Source organism: Cygnus olor, chromosome 13, assembly GCF_009769625.2.
Source record: "Cygnus olor isolate bCygOlo1 chromosome 13, bCygOlo1.pri.v2, whole genome shotgun sequence".
Taxonomy (NCBI): Eukaryota; Metazoa; Chordata; class Aves; order Anseriformes; family Anatidae; genus Cygnus; species Cygnus olor.
In genome coordinates this window covers 5,119,161-5,131,272 of record NC_049181.1, presented here as the reverse complement: position 1 = coordinate 5,131,272, position 12,112 = coordinate 5,119,161, and positions in this window count along the sequence as shown.

Below are 12,112 nucleotides of genomic sequence, written 5' to 3'. Positions count from 1 at the left end.
ATACTCCAAGCAGAACATGCTTTTCTTCAATATATTGCAGATTTTTCAATGGATTTGAAATAATAAGCAGATAAAATATCTTTATTCCAGAGACATAGCACATAAAGCTAATGGAAATGTAGGCACTTGGAGACGTTTTGTTCCTTCAGGACTAAACAAAACAGGTTTGTAAATCCCATAGCTCCAGCTTGTGGCTTTTCTCTAGGGAAAACACTATCCAAGATTAAAAAGAAAAAAAAATCCTCTTGCCATCTATTCTTTTTGTCAGAAAATACAAAGCACATTTGGTTTGAACATATGGCCACTGAACTCAGTGGAAACAATCCATTGATTTCAATAGGAATTGGATTGGGTTTGAGGTCTCAAACTTGCTAGTAGATCTGAGAATAAATTTGATATCTCTTGGAAGAGGATCATGGGTTTAGGCATGTCTGCCAAATCTCAGGCTCCCAACTGGAAGCTGCAATTTCAAAGCCTCTTTGGAAGTATAGAACTTCCAGGTTGTTGATTTAGTTTAAAAATAGCTATATGATTTATATTGCAGCACCCAGGTAAAATTAATATTTAGATGTCTAAAATATGCTACTTCAACACTGGTTTTAAGGTTTACATAACCAAAATTCTAATTTCATAACGGCTGTTCAAAAGTATTCTAGCAGGTCTTTAGCATATCAGCCCCAAAGAAATGTAGTTTCTCTATGTCTGAAGCACCATGCCATTACTTTTCAGATGTTGAGAGATGATATGCATGTCTTCTTGAACACTTCTTCCTCCCTCTTTCCCCATTTGTCCCTTGAAAAAAATGTATTGATGGTGAAATACTAGGAAACCACTCTGTGTTGAGTGGGCAAAATGAAACCAAGGAAGAATTGATTATCTCAGGAATTAAACATTAGATCACAGAAACAGCAAGGAAAAACTCCTGAAGTTATGCCAGAAAATTCATTGATATAAATAGACTGTAATAGGAAGGAAACAAATTCTGGCTGCAGGAGCTGTTTTTAAGTAAATGTCTAAGATCTCTTCATTCCTGTCTTGCCCTTGATGATGTCACTTAGTGGTTCAAAATGCCATCAAATCAGCAATACTCACTATCTCACAACAAATGGTAGCATTTTTTGCATGTTCTTTGCACAGCTGCTTAATAACCACCAAACTGCAGCTCACCATTAACTGAGACATAATTCTGTTTCCCAAGAATAGTTTTGCCTGGTTCATTTGCAATGTGGGGCATCTGCCCTAACCCTCTTGCTCATATGAGCAGAAACACTTATTTAGATGACTGTTCCATGATGGTAAGGGTAACAAAGTGCAGAAACCTAGCCTGGACCTTTTCGCCCTTGCAAGGAAGGTAAAATATTTACATTGATTAAAAATAAATATAAAAATCCCATTTCCTGTTATGAAAATTGAGTAGTTAATATTACTAGAGATTTTGTTATATTGCGAATATTCTATTCACAATATTCAATTTGAGTACAAGTTGCACTCTTTGAGGTTCTTTGAATAATTCAGATGCATTCATTTACTCTTGATTAGTGGATCAGGTTCTTCAAAAAGTGAGTATTTATTTTATTTTATGACATGTAGCATTAAAAATGTATTACCTTTCTCACAAGCTGCTTTTTAAAGAAAGCAATAAAGATATTCAGGGAGACAAGACTTCTGAATAGAGATTAAGGAACCATGGAGCCACTTAAGCTGTCATTTTGAAAATAGTCTAACTGCTATTACTCAGGGAGGAAAAATACAATCTTGATAATGCAAAAGGGTGAGTAACCTGTGTTGAACAGATGATTCAATGCCAGAGAAGAACAGCACTGACTTCTGTACAATACATGACAGAGAGGCAATAGTATTCCATGCCTTCGCTGTGATGAATGTGTGTTTGCAGAATAGCTTTGAGTATTTTTATGAAGCAGTACATGGAATATCTCTGTATTCTCAAAAACTGTGTGAAAATTGCAAAGGACAAAGGACAAATAAAATTACTAGGACCACTAGTAATATTACTTAGCGCAAATGAAAAATAAATCACAGCCGCAAAGTCTGAAGCCTTTAAAACTTTTCATTCAAAGATAGGGAGAAAATTTAAAAAACCACTTGCTTTATGCAGAAAAATCTTCTGAAGGCCGTATCTACAGACGTATTAAAGAAGAGGTTCCTGGGATACAAGATTAGTTCCAGTGAGCTGTGAGCATTGTTAATTGTCCAGGTGTCCCTGACAGGCTGTGCAATCACATGAGAAATGCCTTACTCGGTGAGAGTAGAAGTGTGTCCAGATCTGTGTTTAGTCTCTGATAGGGAGAGCTGGGCACGCTGCTTCAGAGCAACTGAACTAAGTAACCTTTTGTCACACTTTTGTCACAACTTTTGTCACAGCGGTCACGCTTTTTGTGTTGGGGTGTTAGAAGCTGTACCCCTGCCCATTCCTTTTAGTGTCTGGTTGTCTAACTTTAACCTATGGGTTTGTCTAATCCCATAATGATCCTGCTGTTGCAGTCTGCCTGCACAATCTCCTGTGACAGGTATGAAGGTACGCATGTAGGTAAATTAGTTAACCACAGTTAATTAAAATGTTGCTATCCCTTGTATGATCTATATGTGTGCTTAAGTTTTATAAAGTTTTCTTTCTAGCCTAAAATATAAAGGTGTGAAAAGGATAAAGTTAAAAATAGTGATAGCAGAATGACTTTTACTTACCTGTAAAGATATAATTTTTTAGATAGTGAGCCCAAAGCAGAGCATCTGACAGTGTAAGAAGTTGACTGTAAAAGTTATGAAGTTAATATATATTTTAGTGTTTAATTTCATTCCTTATAGAATCAAACTCCTAAAACTTTGTGATAACATTAGAAATCAGGATGTCCTTTCTTGATAACTCTGTTTTGCCTGCCTTCCTTAAATGTTCAGTAGCATAACTGTTTTCTCTTAATCTCACTTGCTGACTGATATAACACAATACAATGATAAAATAGTTCAGTTAGAAGAGACCTACAAAGATCATTGATTCCAACTGCAAACTTAGGAAGATTCAGAAGGCTCAGTTATATTTTCTAGTTTCATTTCTAGCATCGCACATAAATTACTCAAGAATACAAACTCTCTTAAACAGAAATTGAGATGTAAATTTGCTTTCATTTTTGTTAAAATCTGTTCCAGAGAAGAAGAAGCTGATGTAGCACCCAGAGATATTATCCTGACCTTTTCTTATTCTCCAGCTTTTCTTAACTATGCTGTTTAAGGATAGAAGTGTGTGATACAATACTTACTGGTTTGCTCAAATCAGCTTCATCACGTTTGCTTCAATATACACAATTTTCCATAGTAATGATACTATTATAAATTAACAATTTTCTGGACTATAAAGGAATTTTACCAAATGATTATACCATCTACTGTGTGAGAAACAAAGTTGTGTTTTTGCAGTAGAGAATTACTTTTCTGTATTCCAAGGTAGTTGTGTGGTCATAATAAGGAGACATACTAAGTAGATAAGTGGAAAGTAGAAGGTCTCACTGTTCCAAAATAAGGTAGAAGCTTGAGAAAAACAGGATGAGCAGTGTGAGAACAGTAAAACAAAGATCACACGTTCTCAAAACATAAGAAAGGAAATAGTAAAGGGTTGAAAAAAAGAAAAATTGTACATATATGGTATAGAGGAGCGTCGAGTAGCTTGTGAACCTGTAGTACTCAGCCAATGAGGAAACAGAGGAGGTGATCAGGCGTCGGGTAATAGGGAATAAAAGGTTATGATTTGTTTACTAAAATGCGCTCATGATGGACAGGATGCCCGCCGTTGCAATCGTGAATAAAATAGCTCCACAAAAGATCCTGTATGAAAAAAATTATTTGAGATTTTTCTCACATACTGTAATAAAGATATGTTTTGTTTATTTGTTTTTCTTTTGTTTTTACACAAGGTTGCAACAACCTTGATGAATCCAAATTTTTTATTGGGCAGTATAGTTAAAATCTACTTACGTCAAAATTCTTAGACTTGTCCTGAGCAGCTGAACACAGCACTCAATTGATCACTACATTTTAAACCCTTTACACAAACTCTCATTTATAGAATCAATAGTTGCAAACTCTGGCTTTTTAAATCGGTGTTAAACTGAGCAAAAAATGGGAACATTCATCTACAAAAATAATCTGTAAGTCCTTTAGCTACTACAGCTGCCATAAACTCCTTTTAAGAAAATGGCAAATAAGTTTATAAAGTCTGTGTGAAATACAATATGAATAAGTAACTTTATTGTGTGCCTACACCTGAGAATGATAAGGTAGCTGTATAAAAGAATAATTTTCCTACTCTGAAGATGAACCTTCTGCATGGCAATCACAACCAGAGCTTGTTTGCATTTGTATTTGTAATTATTATTACAACCATTATATTGTTGTTATTACAGATGTGTGTGCCATACCTGGTCTGTGAAGGCAACTATGTAACTAGGCAATGAAGCCATAAGGAATGAAACGGAAGAATTTTGAGAAAAAGAGGTGAATAAAAGAGGAGTGGGTTCCAGTAGTTAAGAAATGTTTATGATACAAAGACTAAAGTTGAGGGGAAAATGTAGAGAAAATGATGTAGAAATATTAATTAAATAAAAAAGCACAGTACCTATTTACACTAATGTGCATATTCATATGCAACTGAACCAAGCAAACATAACTCTAGTAGTCATTTACTTCATACCAGCTTCCTCACTGTTATTAGCTGTGCATATTTCTGTTGTTAAATGTATATCTCAGGTCAACTGCCCTGAAGAATACTACTAAAGATGTTTTTCCATCAAATCACAGTCTGAAATTACCATTGTGTCTGCTTCAAACTTTCTGGCTTTACACGTTTCTTGTAAATTTCAATCAATAGCATTATTGAAGCTGGTGTTACTGAAGCCAGTGTTACTTTAATTAAGTAGCTTCCATCTAAAGCCCACCATGACATTTCAGAATAGGTGTTTCTGGAAATTTCCTGACTTGGAAGTCTTTCTAGAAAGCAGAAAGCTGCCAAAAAAAATCCTAATTCTGGTGCCGCCTTTTTAGTGTGTTAGGCACATGTGATGACTAAGGAAGATGCTATTAAGTTATATGCTTTTGGCAACTCAGTCTTGAAAATGAGTAGAGCATGCCGTGTTGACACAGTCCAGCAAATAACGAATTAAAAATGAGCAATAAATTGTCAAACCAGTGGTTGAAATAAACCTGTGAATCTTAAGTGAGAAATAGAGTTTGAAATGTGCATAGAAGGATCTGGTGAAAACTGAAACAATGTACTGGAAAAAATAGATTTTAGTCCTTTCCTTTTAGAAATGGCACTGACAGGTTTGTGTGACTCTATGACGTCGATGATGACATTGCAAGAGATTCCCAAGTAAAGGAGACCCAGGGATATCACCAAGATCAGTCCAGTATGACCTTCACAATGAAGTGCTATTTCCCCAAGTGTGGCCTTCCTTCAGGTGATCAGCTATTACATATAGGCAACCAAGTTCATAGAAAAAATTGGTTTTTTGTTTGTTTGTTTGTTTTAGTTTGTTACAGTCACCGGTTATTCAAATAAAAGCACTTAGCAAACAGGTAAACTCATAAAAATAAAAAAATCTCTTCCCAGTTCATAAAACTTTTTTTTTTCCAGGAAGAGACAAGACAATTTATCATTTTTTTCCCCTGCATTATGGCAATGCTCCTTGCAGCATCTTTTTGCTGTTGATGTTTCTCCTGCACAAAGAGAAACATTATTTAATGTTTTCATTTGGTTCTCTATGGTACAGGTGCACATGCCTAAGCACAGTTGGCTCCCTGTTAGCTTTCCGAAAGACTTGTCACAAAAAAGAAAGTGATGTGCCAATGCAACATTTAGTAAGGGAGTAAAGAAAGGGAAGTGGAAACCCAGCAACTGTTCTTACCTTCTTAAATAGATTCTGTTTTGCACTATAGGAGCACACTTCTCTGCATGGCTGTCTCTTGTGCTAGTTAAGCAAAACTTGTCACAGGAAACAAAAATATTTGCCAACTTGGCTTTAATGCAAAACCTATTCTTTGTTCTTTTGCATACATCAAACGTCAGCCTCTCTATACCCCTCTGACAGGAAGCTGGCATGAAAAACAAAACACTACCAGGTGCATCCTGCCATGCAAACTATTCTGAAGAGCTTAGTAGTCTTGCTTGATGGGAGACGAGGGGTTGGGCTTGTTTTATTTGCTATCCACCAATCACACTAATTTTCATACTTAGAATACAGAATACAACCTTTTATGAAAATACCAGACCTTACATGTATCTGATTTTAGCCATATAAAAAGACATGTAACCATAATCTTGTAGCTTTCCTCCATCATCAGCTGGGTACATCCAGATTCTTAAGTTTTAGATTTGAAGGAATTAGCCCTACAGCTACCTTTTTCCTAATACCCAGATTAGAAATACTTTAGACAATTAACTTAGAGAAAACGCCCCCCTAAAATCAAGCATGAGGTATCTACCTTGGATATTGTGTGTAGTTAGAAGCAGACATGAAGAATACACTTTTTTCCAGTATGTAATAGGCAAATGTGTGCATATGTTTGCTTCTATTTAGCCTACTACCTAGATTTACTTTCATTGTAATTACTGTCATGTACTCACTTTACATCAGGTATTCTGAGTAGAGGAAGCATTAACATTCTTGAATTTTCATTACATTTCATATATCCGAGGAAACATTTATATGCAAATTCACCCAAATTTTACAGCATAAATCTTTAATATTAGTGGTTTTTTTTTGGTCATTTCTGCATATTTTAGTAGCATATTTTGAAGGAATTTCAGACAAGCATTTCCAAAACAGCAATAGGCTTCAATAACTGCCTTTCGTAGACTGAAATGACAGCTTTTGGAGAAGAAAATTTGATATTTTCTTTAATATTCAGTAGTATTACAGTGTCAAAAATACATTTGCGATTCAATAGGATGAAACCAGATAAAAAGCATTTAAAAATCCAAGTAGATTGATTGTGTGCAATCATTGCAAGAAAGCAAATTCAACTAACAAAAGGGCTTTTTTAACATGCTTCATTGTAAAAAATTTTTATATGGGTATAGCTGTGCAATACATTATTTGCATCCTGTAAGCTGCAAATATGACCCTTTACATTATTTTTCTGCCTTTAAAATACTCGTTTAGGGTTTCAGAGACTTGTTTGCTTTGCCAGTTTCATCAGCATAGTTTTTATCAGCCAGTCAGCTCAGACAGTCTAATCTTTTTAGATGTCAAGGTCTTGTATTATGTTTCCTATGTTACCAGGCAGGCACAGTGCTAAGTGTCTCTGCTGCAATTAAAACAAAGAAACAACTTGTATCTGCCAAGACAGGCAGATTTGACTTTGTGCACACCTACGTAATATAATGAATATTTTTAGGTTTTAAATAGTAATCAGTGTGATGCTCAGTGATGACACCTGTCTCATATACATAGATGAACTTCAAAAGCAAATAAAATTAAATTGAAAATGTGTTTGTTTATGTGTAGATAGATTATACATCTTTATTTTCTTGTTGAAATTAAATGTATATAAATATCTGAAGGGAGGGTGTCAAGAGGATGGAACCAGACTTTTCAGTTGTGCCCAGCAACAGGACGAGAGGCAACGGGCACAAACTGAAGCACAGGAAGTTCCATCTAAATGTGAGAGGGTACTTCTTTACTAAAAGGGTGACAGAGCACTTGAACAGGTTTCCTAGAGAGGTTGTGGAGTCTCCTTCTCCGGAGATATTCAAAACCCACCCGGATGCCATCCTGTGCAATGTGCTCTAGGTGATCTTGCTCAGCAAGGGGGTTGGACTAGATGATCTTCAGAAGTCCCTTCCAACCTCAACCACTCTGTGATTCTGTGAAATTCAGTTTTTAGATCTTTATGGTCCATTTTGTTAGAATCATTTGAAAGCACTAGCTCTTGCAAAACAATAGAAAGAGATCCTTTATAATTATTAGAAATTAACCTGTAGTCCTACCTCATAAAAAGGCCTTTTAAATAAGTCTAATCACATTCTAGATATGTCTACATTATCACAACAGATGTCAATTCTATTGGTTTAAAAAAAAAAGTAGTGCAAAACTAAAATCTGAAGTATGTACAAAATCTTTACTATTAACATTATTTTTTAAGTCTGTCAACAACCCAGTGAATCTTAGCATACTTGTTAACTGGAAAAGTTGCTCATTTTGCCTACTTGCCTCTCTCTTTATAGTATTTCTCCTGAGGTATTCACCTTCTTTTTTTCCCCCACTTACACTCACTTCACTTTTCAGTCTAATTTTAACTTACCTCGGTTCAATTATTCTCCTGAGAACTATACACCAGTTTATTTTAGTTTCCTACATCTGTAAATTGAAGCTTGCTCTACAGAACAAAGAAGCAAAAATACATCTTTTATAGAGCAGCTGATTTTCAAAACCTTTAGACAATCTTTTGGGCATGGAATCTTTTATTCTCTCTGATGACTAAAAAACAACTTCAAGCTAAGTACAGGTTAAAAACAATTTCTCTTAGTTTAATCTAATTATGTTAATCAACTCTTTTACTACATATGTAACAGCTGCAGTAGCAATGAATAACTTCATTTCAGTGCCTTAGAAAATATGTTTTTGATTGCACATCCTACTCGTCTGCTCTAGAACACATCCCAGCTTATAGCTTAAAGCTATGAGCTGAAGGCTAGCACAGTGCTTCCAGGCACCTTATTTATCTGTCTCTTTTGTTCTACATGTACATACTAACTTTTGTTCTTATAAATACAAAGACAATTCCTAGTCCTATGAAAGAAAAACCATGTAAGAAAAAACATCAGCAAGGACAGGGGCAAAAGCTATCCAAAAAAGCATGGACCGACAGATTTAAATTCCTGAGAAAAAGATTACTTTGAACTAAATATGAAGGCAGATTACAGACCACAAATGCATTTACTATTAGAGCCTTAGTTTTAAGTATGAAATTAAACCCCACCAAAATACCTCTATATCACTAAAATAATAAAAATAAAAATGTAAACATATGATGAGTTTCATTGCAGTTATCACACAATAACTTTTTCATGCTGGATCATGAATGTAAGGACCGAGAAAAAAATTACATCTTCAAAAAATATTTGTTAATTGCAAGTAGAGTCCATATGTACCGCCTGAAAGCATGACTTTCACCACCACACAAAGTAGGAGAGTTGTCTTCTGCCGATTGTAGAAACTACCTACTTGCTCATTTCCTTCTTTTGCTTGATACACAGCTGAGTCCTAAGGTCACACCTGGAAGAAACCTGTAGAAAAGGCAAAGAAAGTGCTAAATGAACATATGGGCAGCACATCTCCAATATTGCCTGCTACCAGTAAACCCACATTCTTCTTTAAATACATCCCTGAGTACATTCTTAAAAGCAATTACCTTACCACAGATAACTAGCAGGAAGTCTTGGAGTCCATCTTAAAGGTAAGAGGTGCTTTCTGAACACTGCCAGCCCTCAGTGCTGCAGCACTTTGCAGGAAATGCTGCACTCTATGGAGCTACACAACAGATGTCTGGGATCCAAATATTTCCAACACAGGCAGAGAAGAGTACCATGCATTCCCTTGTACCCACAGGGCGCAAAGCAAAACAATGACTCTCAGGTAACATTACTTCTGCAATCCCCCTGCAGTTTTTGCACTACACCACCAATGCTAAAATTATGCAGATCTTCAGGTATTGCTATTTCTGCCTTCCTCTATTATTCTTAAAATTGGTTTATAATAACATTGTAAAATTCCACAGAGTTTCATTGCCTCCTGAGGTTGCCCTTCCAAACCATTACTGAACCCAACTTGAGAATTTATGATCCAAACCAGGAAAACCTCCTATCTCCTAATATTTTCCTTCTCCTCTCCTCTCCCTCTTCTTTTCTTTTCTGAATTTGGAGGCTCAGTATATTCTTTAGAATAAAAACTAATGTAGTAATGGTTGCCAATGAAAGAACGTACTCATGCATAGTTTTGATGCCAAAATGGCTTTTATATTTTCCTGCCTGGAAAGGATCCTATGAAAAAGAAGGCTGTGCTTAACATATACCTGTGTTAAAGAATAAGATACTACTGCCTTGATGTTAGGAGAACTATCAAAAGAGTTACTTTTAAATATGGACTTAACTACTTTAGAAAATGTATGAAATGTTATTTCCTTAGTTCCTTGTTTGGCTGTTGCTTCATTATATGACATCCATAGTGAGAGGATAATCTCTTCAGCTCAACAATTTACTAACCATATTCTCTCAGTTAGAAAAAGCTTTTTTTTTTTTTTTTTAACAAAACAAAACCCATAAGTACTCCCACCTCCAGCATGTAATAATTTTCAATAAGTAAGAGTACAAGAGGCATAGTAGGAGCTGGGAGCATGGTGTGAAGAAAGTGACACAGAAGAGGAAAATACATCTTATAATAAAAAGTTAGAGTGGTGTACAAATTGTGTGTGAATGTTTCTACTGTCTACCAAAAGCATGCTACCCAATTTGATGAAGCAACTGCAAGCTAAGTTAACTTTTCTGCTGGGAATGGGAGGGAAGTGTAGCTCGAAAAGTACTTTTTAAATGCCTGTATTTCAGAAACAAAAAGAAGACAGTGCAAAGGAGGAAACAGTTTTTGTGGATCTAGTTTATTAATAAGCATTGTAAATAACAAGACAACATGCTGTACAGAAACCTGAAATAGAACTACTGCAAATTTACTGGACTTTAAATGCTGCTGGACTATGATATATGATGTCCAACTGCATGATTTGTAAAGCATGGTTAGGGCTGTTTCAGTACATAGACATACACTGATCACTCTCAGATCCTGTAGTATGCCATAGAGCAGGGAGGTTTTCCAGAAATACAAAACGAAATATTTACAAGAAATCATCAATCTCTTTCTTCTCTAGGGATAATGTTATACACAATTTTCCTACATATACCAAATAAAATCTTTGCCTTCAACTTTACTTTGTGTCTGCACAAACCAATCCCTCCCTTTTTGTTTATCCAATTAAATAATGGTAGTAAACTGCAAACATTTAATCAATAACCTTTTGATAGGAACTGGTATTAAAACTGCAAAAGAAAAACTCGTGCTAGAACTGTTGGAAACAAAATACAATGATTAAGCTTTTCAAATTAAAGCTTTATAAGCTTGAATCAAACAACCTTGCACTAATCAACCATTAGCGACTAGAAATTATTTAGGTCTACTCTCTGGCCCAGCGACACTAGAAGAGGAGTAACAATGGTAACTTGAGGCTGATGTGTTTGCACACTGGATTAGAGCTCGCTCAGAATACAACAGAACAACCTTCCACTTCTTAAAAAGCAAACCAACAACAACAACAAAAAAACACACCAACACCCACAAACAAACAAAAAAAACCCTGCACACACTGGGCTCATGAGTATCTGATACAAAGTGGCTGCACTTCTCCACCTGTGTGCCAAGCAAAAAGACCTGTCTGGATTCAGACTCACATAACTAAAGTTATGTCAACCTAACTGTCATGCTAACATTCATAAACCCTCAGGTCCTATTAGCATGGGCTCATTGCCATGATGATTAGCTAAATGACCTGCATCCGGCCAGCTCACAGCCGAGAGAGCAGGTGCTCAGTAGTCTCTGTCTGGCCAAGTAGACGTGCCTAATTATTCTTCCTTTAGAATTAAGTTACACAGCACAGCTTATGAAAACAAAGAACTGATATATTTTACTTCAACCAGTCTGACTTCAGTTCATCTTTTTTTTTTTTTTTTTAATACTTGACTGCTTTACATAACCAAAAGTTACCTTTCTTTCTGCCACCACTACCTATATCTGATGCAATAGTTCAAAGTGCAACAAGCATGTATTGAATTTGGAAAAAAAAAATATCTAGGCTAGACTGTGTGACACATTACTTTGAAGGCAAAGGTTTTCTTTTACTGTTACACTGTATGAAACAAATCTAATCATGTAACTACCATTTTACTGTATATTGTATACAGGATTGTTTTCTCCACAAATTCACACAAGATGAAATAAGTGACTAAAAAAATTACACAAAAATATACAGCCTATGCACTAGACAAATTATTTATATATAT